The sequence below is a fragment of the Amblyraja radiata genome, chromosome 6 (assembly GCF_010909765.2).
Source record: "Amblyraja radiata isolate CabotCenter1 chromosome 6, sAmbRad1.1.pri, whole genome shotgun sequence".
Taxonomy (NCBI): domain Eukaryota; kingdom Metazoa; phylum Chordata; class Chondrichthyes; order Rajiformes; family Rajidae; genus Amblyraja; species Amblyraja radiata.
Window position 1 is genome coordinate 32,969,177 of NC_045961.1, and position 14,375 is coordinate 32,983,551.

The 14,375-nt window shown below is 42.2% G+C and overlaps 1 protein-coding gene and 1 pseudogene across 1 annotated transcript in view; one reads left to right on the forward strand and one right to left on the reverse strand.

Moving 5' to 3' along the window:
* The window catches only part of grm5 (glutamate metabotropic receptor 5), a 178,400-nt gene that overhangs the window by 131,968 nt on the left and 32,057 nt on the right, over nucleotides 1–14,375 (forward strand). The gene's annotated exons all lie outside the window — the stretch shown is intronic.
* On the reverse strand, nucleotides 9,186–9,322 carry LOC116974769 (annotated as a pseudogene).

A 14,375-nucleotide genomic window follows, 5' to 3' on the forward strand; every position in this document is an offset into this window, starting at 1 on the left:
TTGGGTCTAAGCCAGCATCAGCAGTTCCTTCCTACACATAATCAAAGTCTAATCCCACCTCGGTCATTAATTCTTCTCCCTGCCCCCATCTGGCAGAAGGTACAGAAGCATGAAAGTGTGCACCACCAGACTCAGGAACAGCTTCTTTGCCTCCCTTATCAGGTTTCTGAATGATCCTTCCATAAGCGAGGGTACTGTTCGATTCACCTCTACCCCTTTGAGGACAAAGCATTCTGTCTAAGGAATTGATTGGGTACAGTGTGGTACAATGCTGAGAACTATTTTCTGCCTTCTGTATCTACATCTTTGGTCCATCTATAATACTTGAGTTTGAATTGATTGTATTTATGTATGGTATAACTGATCTATTTGGATAGCATTCAAACAAAAGCTTTTCACTGTACCTCAGTACATGTGACAACAGTAAACCTAACCTAACCTAGTATTAAAGAATATTTAAGTACAATAATGGAAGAACAAAAATGAGGTAGACTAGAGAGTAAGAGTATGTTGCACACCTCTGGGAATGAGATATGAAAGATGAAAGAAGAGTCAGGTATCTTCTCCCAGAAGTAGAAGAGAGAAAATGGAATGGCCAGGGTGATTGTCATCTTTAACAATATTTCCAGATTTCCTAATGCGTCACACTATGAAAATGAACTGGGTGGAAGGAAGTAATGAGCCTGTGATTGACTGGGCTGTATTCACCATTCTCTGCAAGTTCAGACAGTCAAGAGCATGGCACTTGCCATAACAGGCTTTCAACACTTTCTGTTGCTTTATTGAAACTCGAGAGAATCTTCATGGAGATGCCAAATATTCTCAGCAAATGTCACCTATTCATTTTCTTCAGAGATGCTGCCTGGCCTGTTAAGTTACTGCAGTATTTTTGTGTCTCTCTTGTATAAACCAGCATCTGCAGTTCCTTGTTATTACATTAAAGTAAAAAAGCTGATGTGCTTTCTTATTCTCCAAATCGGTGTGAAGGGACTGGGTTACATTGCTGGTGCTGCCTTATGGGTTTGTCCCACTTGCCGATTTTTTAGGCAACTGCCGGCGACTGTCATACAGGTCATGCAGGTCGCCGAAAAAACGGCGATGACCTTCGTCATTCTGGCGACAACGTAGGACAGCACCTACGTAAGGAGAAGTCAAGCTATGCTCATTGGCGTCAAACCCACTGTCGCCAAAACATTTTCAACATGTTGAAAATTTAGCGGCGACCAGAAAGACGCTACGCCTTTTTGCGCGACTGAGGAGACTACTCCAGGCGACCACCGGCAAACATGTGGCGACAAACTAGTCACCTGCAGTTGCCTAAAAAATCGCCAAAGTGGGACAGGCCCATAAGTTGCAGATGGAGGCCCCAATGTCATGGTCCATAATTTAGAGATGAGTTTATGAGTATTATGGAGTCAAACACTGAGCAATTAATGGCATCCTGACATAGATGTTCTTATTGTTGTAGGAAGGAACTGCAGATGCTGGTTTAAACTAAAAATAGACACAAAATGCTGGAGTAACTCAGCGGGACAGGCAGCATCCCTGGATGGAAGGAATGGGTGACGTTTCAGGTCGAGACCCTTCTTCAGACTGAGTCAGAGGAGAGGGAATGACAGAGAATGGGAAGTGTCAGGAGTGAAAATGAGAGAAAGGGGATGGAGAGCAAGGAAAATGTGGAATAAATTATTGTTAGTTTGGAGAAGGTAACAACAAAACAAACAGAGATTAAAATGTAGCTTGGAGAAGGTAACAACTAGGAAAATATACCTAACTTATGTGTTTTTATTGTCAAGGTGATCCAGAGCTGAATATAGTGCAGGAGAGATAGGGTCCTCTGTAGATCTATTTTTTTTCTGTACTCAAATTGCAATGGATTTAGATTATCTGGAAGAGTGGTGCAGATGTGGCCATTAACAATCTTTAAGAGCATTTCATTCTGGTTGATGTTAGAACTATTGGACAATAGTCATTGGGTCAGCTCACTTTATTTTTCTGACGGCTGGAATGATGGAGGTTTCCTTACATCGGAGAATGTAAGTGATATTGTTGAACATGAGTTTTAACCTGTGATCACATAGACATAGTGTCCCAAAACCAGACCCTCAACAATTAACAGGAGATTGGAGATATATTCACACTTGATTCTTGCATTTTAGATATGTGAGATAGTTAACAAAATTAGATTATGAGTGTAATCCATGCAATGGCTTTCTGAACACTCGAGTTTAGAACGTTTCATTTTTTTTATTACTTTAAATTCTTGAAAATTTCATTGGGGCAAAGCAGAGATTGATCAAATATATTAATTTTAGTTGTTAAGAATCAACATTAATGACAAGGAGAAAAGCAATAGTAAGCAATTTCTGGGTCAATGGAAAAATGGACAATAATGGACAATAATGGACGTCAGATTAAAAGTTGCTGCAGATAGAATTTTAAATTTGACCCTTATAGTTGCGGTCAGAGGGGATGTACAGTATTTCTTTAAAATGCAAATAAATCCAACTGAATCAAAGCACCATTTTGCATGCACATTATTAGTACACTTTTTATATAATGCCTTAAAGGAAATGCTTTGGAAGGTCTCTCATCTTGTGTTTAATATGCCTGAGTGCTTGCTTTTTGCTTTCATGTGAAAACAAACCATTTAAGCTGGTTCAGTGATGATTTGCTTTAAAATGGAGATTATAGGTCTAAATAGTACCTTTTTGAAAATCAGGCTTACAATACTCCTGTAAAAATAAAAGCAGGCAATGGCCTTAATGCATGTCAGTTAAATGTGTTGCAAGATATGGACGAAGTCTGCTTTTATACGTGTGTGGTGTGTATTATGGGGAGAAGAGCAAATTACAGAGATATGCATATGTTTATTTGGACACCCATATCCAGGCATTGTGTGAGACCACGAGTATGTTGAGTGAAAAACCACAAGGATGTTGGTGTCAACTGTGCCTTAACAGGTGTAGGAAGGGACTGCAGATGCTGGTCTAAACTGAAGATACTCAAAAAGCTGGAATAACTCAGCGGAACAGGCAGCATCTCTGGAGAGAAGGAATGGGTGATGTTTCGGGTCGAGATCCTTCTTCTGAAGTAGGATCTCGACCCGAAATATCACCCATTCCTCTCGCCAGAGATGCTGCCCAGCCCGCTGAGTTACTCTAGCTATTTGTGCCTTAACAGGTATTAATGACTGAAGATAGACACAAAATACTGGAGTGGCTCAGTGGGACAGACAGCATCTCTGGGGGGAAGGAATGGGTATTAATGACCGTTCGTTGACCACAACTTAATCCACTACTATGTCCATCAATCTAGCCCAAAAACAATGGTGGCAACGGTGCTACTGCCTAAAGAAAATCACTGTCACAGGCTTCAAGATCCACAGAGAAAACCCTTGCATCAACAGCACATAGACAAGATGATAGCTTGCAAGCAGCAGGAATCGTGGTGTTCTCAGTGACTACACTGCTCTGTAATCCATCATAATTAGTTCCTGCGAAAAAACTCCAGGCTTCTCTACCAGAAAACATCAGTCCAGGTTTGATGATGCTTTTGGATGAGATATGGATTGCATGCACAGATGGGAATAGTTTATTTTGCATCATGCTCAACACAGATATTGTGGGCCAAAGAGCATATTCTCTAGCTCAATTTTTCTAAATTTTCCTGTTAGGAAATGAGACGGGACAGGTGGCGGAGGTATGCGTTGGGGAGCACTTCGGGTCCAGTGATCACAATACCATTAGTTTCAATATAATTATGGAGAAGGTCAGAACTGGACCTAGGGTGTGATAGAATTGGAGGGGCAAGAGGTGGAGGTGTTGCATTGCTAGTCAGGGAAGATATTACAGCAGTGCTTTGGCAGGATAGATTGGAGGGCTCATCTAGGGAGGATATTTGGGTGGAACTGAGAAGTGGGAAAGGTGTAGCAACACTTATAGGGGTGTATTATAGACCACCAAATGGGGAACCAGAATTGGAAGAGCAAATATGTAAGGAGATAGCAGATATTAGTAGTAAGCACAAGGTAGTGATTGTGGGAGATTTCAACTTTCCACACATAGACTGGGAAACACATTCTGTAAATGGACTGGATGGTTTGGAGTTTGTAAAATGTGTGCAGGATAGTTTTTTGCAGCAATACATAGAGGTACCTACTAGAGGAGGGGCAGTGCTGGACCTCCTGTTAGGAAATGAGACGGGACAGGGGGCGGAGGTATGCGTTGGGGAGCACTTCAGGTCCAGTGATCACAATACCATTAGTTTCAATATAATTATGGAGAAGGTCAGAACTGGACCTAGGGTTGAGATTTTTGATTGGAGAAAGGCTAACTTTGATGAGATGCGAGATGATTTAAAAGGAGTGGACTGGGACATTTTGTTTTATGGGAAAGATGTAGAAGAGAAATGGTGGACATTTAAAGGGGTAATTTTAAGAGTACAGAATCTTTATGTTCCTGTTCGGTTGAAAGGAAACAGTAAAAAATTGGAAAGAGCCCTGGTTTTCAAGGGAAATTGGACATCTTGTTCGGAAAAAGAGGGAGATCTACAATAATTATAGGCAGCATGAAGTAAATGAGGTGCTTGTGAAGTATAAGGAATGTAAAAAGAATCTTAAGAAAGAAATTAGAAAAGCTAAAAGAAGATATGAGGTTGCTTTGGCAAGTAAGGTGAAAGTAAATCCAAAGGGTTTCTACAGCTATATTAATAGCAAAAGGATAACGAGGGATAAAATTGGTCCATTGGAGAAACAGATTGGGCAGCTATCTGCAGAGCCAAAAGAGATGGGGAAGATATTGAACAATTTCTTTTCTTCGGTATTCACAAAGGAGAAGGATATTGAATTATGTGAGGTAAGGGAAACGAGTAGAGTAGTTATGGATACTATGAGTTTCAAAGTAAAAGAAGTACTGACACTTTTGAAAAATATAAAAGTGGATAAGTCTCCAGGTCCTGACAGGATATTCCCTAGGACATTGAGGGAAGTTAGTGTAGAAATAGCCGGGTCTATGACAGAAATATTTCAAATGTCATTAGAAACGGGAATAGTCCCCGAGGATTGGCGTACTGCGCAGGTTGTTCCATTGTTTAAAAAGAGTTCTAAGAGTAAACCTAACAATTATAGACCTGTTAGTTTGACTTCAGTGGTGGGCAAATTAATGGAAAAGATACTTAGAGATAATATATATAAGCATCTGGATAAACAGGGTCTGATTAGGAACAGTCAACATGGATTTGTGCCTGGAAGGTCATGTTTGACTAATCTTCTTGAATTTTTTGAAGAGGTTACTAGGGAAATTGACGAGGGTAAAGCAGTGGATGTTGTCTATATGGACTTTAGTAAGGCCTTTGACAAGGTTCCTCATGGAAGGTTGGTTAAGAAGGTTAAACTGTTGGGTATAAATGCAGGAATAGCAAGATGGATTCAGCAGTGGCTGAATGGGAGAAGCCAGAGGGTAATGGTGGATGGCTGTTTGTCGGGTTGGAGGCAGGTGACTAGTGGGGTGCCTCAGGGATCTGTGTTGGGTCCTTTGTTGTTTGTCATGTACATCAATGATCTGGATGAAGGGGTGGTAAATTGGATTAGTAAGTATGCAGATGATACCAAGATAGGGGGTGTTGTGGATAATGAAGAGGATTTCCAAAGTCTACAGAGTGATTTAGGCCATTTGGAAAAATGGGCTGAAAGATGGCAGATGGAGTTTAATGCTGATAAATGTGAGGTGTTACACCTTGGCAGGACAAATCAAAATAGGACGTACATGATAAATGGTAGGGAATTGAAGAATACAGTTGAACAGAGGGATCTGGGAATAACCGTGCATAGTTCCTTGAAGGTGGAATCTCATATAGATAGGGTGGTAAAGAAAGCTTTTGGTATGCTAGCCTTTATAAATCAGAGCATTGAGTATAGAAGCTGGGATGTAATGTTAAAATTGTACAAGGCATTGGTGAGACCAAATCTGGAGTATGGTGTACAATTTTGGTCGCCCAATTATAGGAAGGATGTCAACAAAATAGAGAGAGTACAGAGGAAATTTACTAGAATATTGCCTGGGTTTCAACACCTAAGTTACAGAGATAGGTTGAATAAGTTAGGTCTTTATTCTCTGGAGCGCAGAAGGTTAAGGGGGGACTTGATAGAGGTCTTTAAAATGATGAGAGGGATAGACAGAGTTGATGTGATCAAGCTTTTCCCTTTGAGAATAGGGAAGATTCAAACAAGAGGCATGACTTCAGAATTAAGGGACAGAAGTTTAGGGGTAACATGAGGGGGAATTTCTTTACTCAGAGAGTGGTAGCGGTGTGGAATGAGCTTCCAGTGGAAGTGGTGGCGGCAGGTTCGTTGGTATCATTTAAAAATAAATTGGATAGGCATATGGATGAGAAGGGAATGGAGGGTTATGGTATGAGTGCAGGCAGGTGGGACTAAGGGAAAAAAGCTGTTCGGCACGGACTTGTAGGGCCGTGATGGCCTGTTTCCGTGCTGTAATTGTTATATGGTTATATGGTTATATGCTTTTCCAAGAAAATAGGCTATTTCAAACAAAATAAACCGAAACGTCACCTATTCCTTTTCACCTGAGATGAGTTACTCCAGCTTTTTCACTGCCTATCTTCAGTGTAAACCTGCATCAGCAGTTCCTTCCTACAAAAAAATAGTTTAAAAATTCTCCTGCAGTTTGGCTTTACACCTCTATTTGTTGGTCTTGCTTGTTTATGCTTTCAAGATGCCTTACTTAGTGGATTTGAGTTTATTACCTTTTGCTGTTTATAATCAGTAAAGGAAGGCTACTTAGATCCTTGCAGTGCTGGGACCAGAGAATTCCTGTAGCATTGAAGGTCTTCTTAATTACTGAGATGAGCTGTCAAACTGCTGCATATTTAAAGAAGAGAACAAGCAATAAAGCTGGTTAGATACCTCCAGGACTCCACTTCAATTTACATGAATACACTGAGCTTGAAAATATGACAGAAATGTTGACTTGATAGCCAACTTTGCATAATCTTTCATTAAGATGATTGTAGTCATAATATTCAAATTAAAAACATGATTGTCTCATTACACTGACTACGATGACTAAAGATTATGCATATAATATTTTTAGGATCAGAATGTCTTGGTTTTCTTAACTGAAATGAGTGCTATCCATGGGGTGGGAGATTGCAACCTTCACGTGGTCCGCCTTGTTTCGACGAATGCAATCAACCTGGCGTGCACAATCAAATAAGATCAAAAGAACGTTGTCCTACAACTTTAGGCTGTGCACGCCATACGCAAGAAGAAGAAGAAGTGCCATCCATGGAACCTGAATTCTGACAAAGAACTGTGAGTGATGTGGTGTTGGAGGGAATTGTTTGTCCTCCTGATTCATCCAGAATACTAGAATTAACTTTTCTTTTGGTGACCACTTCTGAGATCACAGTGTTTGATAGAAAATCTCAGAAGACCTAAGTACTTGCTTAGATTTCTGGTGCCCAACTTGGCCAAATTTTCCTTCCATATGCAAGGAAACAAACGGTTGTTTCCAGGCACTTCATGAAACAAAAGTTGTCGGGTTTAAATGTCTGTAAAATAGATTGAAGAAGATCAATGTCCACTTTGGTACTTAGTGGATCTCGCTTGAATACGTCATAATCAAATTTTTAAATGAAAATTTAAACTTTGGGTGTATGTCCAGTTGAGTAATTCCTCAATTCATTCTATTGAAGGAAATGCTCGGTAAAATGCCTTATTGACGTTCGGCTATCCTCTACTCACCCTCAGTCTATCTCTGGCCGTGCAATGCAATAAGAACACAAGAAACAGGAGGAGGAGGAATAATCACGTGCTTCCTCAAACTTTTAATTTTGTATTTTTTATCTGCCCAATATTGTTGGAATACATTGGAAACCACCTGGATTGATTTTCAGAAGGCATTTTACAAAGTCTTACATAAAAAGCTGTTTTACAGAAATGAGACGCATGCTGGATTGGCAGTAAAAATTTAACAAAAAGAATCTAAGGACAGGAAAAAAAAAGTCATATTACATGGTTGACACATAAAGCTGGAATAACTCAACGGGTCAGACAGTATCTCTGGAAAAAAAGGGATAGGTGACTTTTCAGTCTGAAGAAGGGTCTCGACCTGAAACATCATATTCATTTCCCCAGAGATGCTGTTTGACCCGCTGAGTTACTCCAGCTTTTTGAGTCTATGTTCGGTTTAAACCAACAACTGCTGTTCCTTCCTACACATCCTTCATATTACATGGTTGTTCTGACAGGTTGATAGAATGTACTAGTGTTACTCTGGGGTCAGTGCTTGTAGCGTTTGGTGCTTTTGGGATATATATTAGTAGCTTGAATGTGGATATGTGGGGTGAAATTTCAAAAATGTGTCAGCATCACCAAGCTTGGAGGTACGGCAGGCATCACGCTGATAGTAAATAGACTACCATAAGATACAGATAAGCTGGCAGAATGCCCAGACAAGTGACAGATGAAATTTAGTGCAGACAAGTGTGAAGTGATACAAATTGGTGAAAAAAATGAGACGAGTCAATGCTTACTAAATGGCACAATTCTCAAAGGTGCATATAAACACAGCTACTTTGCTGCAAATTTGCATAAATATTTGACAATGACAGGGCACTTTGAGAGAGCAGTAAGTGAAGCATTTACAATTTTGGTTAGAGGGATAAAATAGAGAAGCTGCGAGGGGCTATGTCAAACCTTTATAATACACTGGTTAGTCCATAACTTTAGTATTGCATCCATTTATGTTCTCCACAATGTTGGGAGGATATAAAAGGTCCAGGAGTTGTGCAGAAAAAAAATTGCTAAATAGTTTTAGGGATATGTGATTTTATCCTCCAGCCTACAGAAGACTTAGACTTTAGAGATACAGAGTGGAAACAGGCCCTTCAGCCCACCAAGTCCATGCGGACAAGAGATCACACCGTACATTCTCACTATTCTACACACTAGGGAAAATTTACTATATTACTGAAGCTAATTAACTTTTATGTCTTTGGAGTGTGGGAGGGAACTGGAGCACCCAGTAAAAATCTACAAGGTCACAGGTAGAACGTACAAACTCCGTACAGACAGCATCCATAGTCAGGATTGAACCCAGTTCCTGGCGCTGTAAGACAGCAACTCTACTGCCGTGCCACTGTGCCACCCTTTTTTATTAATGCAAGCGCAGTCCCCCACTGCCACAAATTTTGCAGTTGAGTATCTTGCAGGCGTCAGCGCACTCGAACTGCAATGGGATAACCTCGTCCTGGGAGATCTGCCATTTTGACCACTGTCTCTCTCCTACTAATTAAGATTCTGGGGTGAGAGAAAATTTGAGATCAATATCCTGATGGATGTAGATAGGGTAACTAGAAAGAAGGTGTTCCCATTGTTTAAAGACCACAATACAAAATCCTTCAAAGTGATGGGGATAGATTGATTTGATTAAAAGATACAGCATGGAAACAGGACTCACTGAGTCCATGCCAACCACAGATCTTCCATTCACTCTAGTGCTATGATATCCCATTTCACATCCACTCCCTCGACACCTGGGGCAATTTACAGAAGCTAATTAACCTACAAACCTGCCGGTCTTTGGCATGTGGGTGGAGTGGCCGAGCTCGGGGGGGTACGGCGTTCCCAGCCCGAGGGAGGAGCGGTGCCCAGTCGGGGCGGCCCAGCCCGAGGGAGGAGCGGCGCCCAGTCGGGGCGGCCCAGCCCGAGGGAGGAGCGGCGCCCAGTCGGGGCGGCCCAGCCCGAGGGAGGAGCGGCGCCCAGTCGGGGTGGCCCAGCCCGAGGGAGGAGCGGCGCCCAGTCGGGGCGACCCAGCCCGAGGGAGGAGCGGCGCCCAGTCGGGGCGGCCCAGCCCGAGGGAGGAGCGGCGCCCAGTCGGGGCGGCCCAGCCCGAGGGAGGAGCGGCGCCCAGTCGGGGCGGCCTGGCGCGAGGCTGAGGCGGTAACGGCACTCACGTGAGGGCGATCCGGCTCGGGGCTGGGACGGTATTCTGGCGGTGGTGGCCTGAGTCCGGGGTTCGGCCGCGGGCCAGCGGCTGCGTCAGCAGTACTGGTGGGCGGCAGCTTCGACCACCCCGGGCCGCGGTGTTTGAGCCGCGGGACAGTTGTAACATCGCCCGGGGGGTATCGCCTCAGCGCAGAGGGAGAAGAGGTGGGAAGAGACTGGAGACCTAAGACTTTTGCCTCCATCACAGTGAGGAGATGTTGGGTGGACTCACTGTGGTGGATGTTAATATGTGTTTATTGTTGTTTTTTTATTGTATTGTATTGTATGTATGACTGCTTCAATTTCGTTCAGACTTCGGTCTGAATGACAATAAAAGGTAATCTAATCTAATCTAAAAAAACTGGACCTTCCGGAGAAAACCCACGAGGTCAGACGGGGAACACACAAATTCCACACAGACAAGATCAGGACCAAATGGTTTTCTGGTGCTGTGAGACTACAGCTCTAACAATTGCAATAATGTGATGCCCTGAATGTGAGGAAAATCATTTATTTAGAAAAAATCTGAAAATTTCCATCTGTTAAAATGCTGAAAGCATGGGCAATCATGACTTTCAAAAGGGAATTGTAGAGGCATTGAAGGGAATATCATTTTCAATATGTAGGGAATATCATTTTCAATAAGTAGAGCAGTAGTAGCGAGAGTACTTGTACCATGTACAATTCTGGTCGCCACATTACAGGAAACCGATTGAAATAAATTTAATTTCTCATTTAAAGATACTTAACATTACACAGTATACAATTCCAGCATAATCTCTCCACTCTTATGTTGTCTAATAAAGGAAACCATCCCAAGTCCTCGGTCTGAAGAATGGTCTCTACCCAAAACGTCACCCATTCCTTCTCTCCAGAGATGCTGCCTGTTGTGCTGAGTTACTCCAGCATCTTGTGTCTATCTTTGGATTAAACCAGCATCTGCAGTTCCTTCCTACACAAACCACCCCAAGTGTCCTTTTCAGTCTAGTTATTGACCTGTTCTGTTACCCTGAAGGATCTTCTGTTCCACCACGTCACTCGGTCCTCCCTTGTGGCCAAATCCATGTCCTTGCACTTCTCTGGAATAGATTCCACTTCTCAATATTGCACCAAACTGACTTTTCTATATCTTCCTGCATTCTAAATCCTGCCTCTACACTGTCAACCACATGGACAACTATTGTTACACCTGCAACAATCTTTCTTATTCTCCCTCCACTTAAGTCCATATTACAAAAAGCAAGGGATGCATTTTGAGCACTATCGACTACTCTGATAATTCATATCCATCACAACAGCACTCATCAACCTTAACATTTGCTTTCTGCCACAGTCCATTTTGGATCCAATTTGCCATTATCTCACAAATTCCAGGAACTTTCACTTTCGTTTGACCAGAGTGGGTATTTGTCAACATCCACTCTCACAGGCAGCCTGTGCACACAAAGCAATTGGGTGATTCATTGACGGAGTCCCACCAAGTTTCCCAGCACACCAACATGCAACAACAGGGAAGGCAGGAATTTGCACCAGCTTCCCAGCGCCTAGTTTTCTGATGCAGCCAGCAGGGAAGGGCAGGAGTTCACGCCAGGTACCGCATTCAGCAGCGCAGCCAACAACACATCATATCTCTGTTTTAGGTTATAAAGGCTCCTTTTGGTGCTGAATCCAGTAGTGCTCTGCAAGGTGGGACGACAGATGGCACAATGGGCTAAGTGTTCGGTTGGCAACCGGAAGGCAGCCGGTTCGAATCCCGCTTGGAGTGCATACTGTCGTTGTGTCCTTGGGCAAGACACTTCACCCACCTTTGCCTGTGTGTGAATGTGTGTGAATGTGTGTGAGTGATTGGTGGTGGTCGGAGGGGCCGTAGGCGCAGATTGGCAGCCACGCTTCCGTCAGTCTGCCCCAGGGCAGCTGTGGCTACAGAAGTAGCTTACCACCACCGAGTGTGACTGAGGAGTGAATGAATAATGCGATGTAAAGCGCCTTGAGTATTAGAAAGGCGCTATATAAATCCCATCCATTATTATTATTATTAAGGTACTAGATTCCAGGACTTCACCCAATTGGTCCCTTATAGGTGCTGAGCTACACAAATATCCATCTTGCGCTAATCCTGTGGAAAGTATGACACCTAAATTGGAACTGTCAATTGGGAATGAAAGGATCCACAATTACATAATTTAAATGATTCATTAGTGTAGATAACCCTTGTTATAACAGGCCTTTATTGTCGATTGTCCACTTTAACCAAGTAAGTAAAGGGGGGGGGCTGGTAAATATGTACAGTATTGGACAAACAGCCAATAAACATACACTAAACCACACACTATAAAGAGGAAAGGACACAAAATCCATAATATTTTAAACATTGTAAATACATTTTTTTAAAGTTTACATTTAATTTACCTTTTGTAGATGAAATAGTCTGATATGAATGGACGGCTCAGTTACAACTGATTTCAAGGGAGAGAGAACGGGAGGGTTTTACTGTCATATGTACCGAAACGGAAGAATGACATTTTTACACAGCAGGACAACAGATATGTAAACATAGTACCCTGTAACACCCATAATAAACAACATAGGAGCCTATTTGGAGGTTGTAGTGTTTAATAGCCTGATGATTGTAAGGAAGTTGGTGTTCCTGAACCATCACGTTATTGTTTTCAGGCTCCTTCTTCCTGGTGGCAGGAGTGAAATGAGAGTGTGTCAGTGTGGTGTGGGTCTTTGATGATGCTGGCTGCCTTTTTGAGCCGGTGACTCCTGTAGATCCTTTCGATGGTGGGGAGGACAGTACCAATGATGGACCGGGCAGTGTTCACCACTTTTTTTCAATTTTCTTTGTTTTTGGGTGTCGAGTTGCTGAAGCAGGCTGTGATGCAATCAGACTATGTGCTCTCTACTGCACTTCTGTATAAGATCAAGAGAGAATTCTTCGACGTACCGAATCTCATCACTCTTCGAAGGAAGTTGACACATTGATGGACTTCCTTTATGAGTGCATCAATGTACTAGATCTAGGACAGATCTTTGGAGATGTGCACGCCCAGAAATGAGAAGTTTTTGAGTCTCCCCATCACCGTCCCATCGATGAAGACGGGTTTGTGGATCCTCGTCCTTCCGCTATTTTGTCCGCTTTAACCAAAATCTCTCATAAGAGAAGGTAAACACAAAATGCTGGAGAAAGTCAGCGGGACAGGCAGCAGCTCTGGAGAGAAGGAATGGGTGAAGTTTCGGGTTGAGACCCTTCTTCAGACTGATGATTAGAAATCCATAATAACGAGGGTAGACTGTAGTACCATTCTGTATCATTTCTCTCATACTCTGCGTGATGAAATATACGCATAAGCATAAGTCACTTGGCTTATGATTCTTACTTGAGTTTTGGAGCCTGCATTAACCAAGGTAATTCTGTCTGATTTTATCCATTGCTATCTGATTCAACAGTTCAAATAAGGTGATGACAATGACATCAACTTGCAGATCATAATTTTTTAATTATCTGGCAAATCTTTGCAAAATACATATTTCTTCTAGTTCTATAAAGAACTCTTCTTTCAGTCATAAAACACAAATTGTTCATTTGTTGCCATTTACATATTTGTACTTATCTTCCTGAAGATATTGTTCAATGAATGCGTGTTTAATATTGCAGTTAATCTTACTGTGAAGAAAACGGTTAATATAGGAAGGAACTGCAGATACTGGTTTACACCGAAGAAAGACACAAAATGTTGGAGTAACTCTGTAGGGACTGGAGCGTCTGAAGAAGGGTCTTGACCCAAAACATCACCCATTCCTTCTATCCAGAGATGCTACCTGTCCTGTTGAGTTACACCAGTATTTTGTGTCTATCTGCAGGTGAATTTAGGAAATTGAGTAAAAATAAAATAGATCTGCAGTGAACAGATTTGCATTGGTAATGAATGAGTTTTTGTACAAGGCATTATTAGACATGAAAGTTGTCTCAGTGGTAATATAGGCTTGACATATCTGAGGAATACAAAGCCATCAGTCTATCATGGAATTGACCATGGCTTTGAAGTTTGAATGATCCCATAGTGCAGATAAATCCAGAGGTTCCTAACACTGACTCAATCCACCTTTCAGAGTGTACTGTTTGCATAATCTTGAGAACCTGACAAAACATTCCTATCTATATTACTAAAACTCTGTTCTTGACCGGTTTTGGCGATCTGTGCTGCGATTTCCGAGAGAACGCCGCCACCTACGGCCGTCATTTTTGGCCACCTTGCTCAGAGCCCCCCTCCGCCGCATGTGTGCCGAGGATTTTTCCCGTCGATTAAAAATGACAGATATATTAATGTTTTTACAAAATTCCCCATTCTCTCTGCTGCCCCCG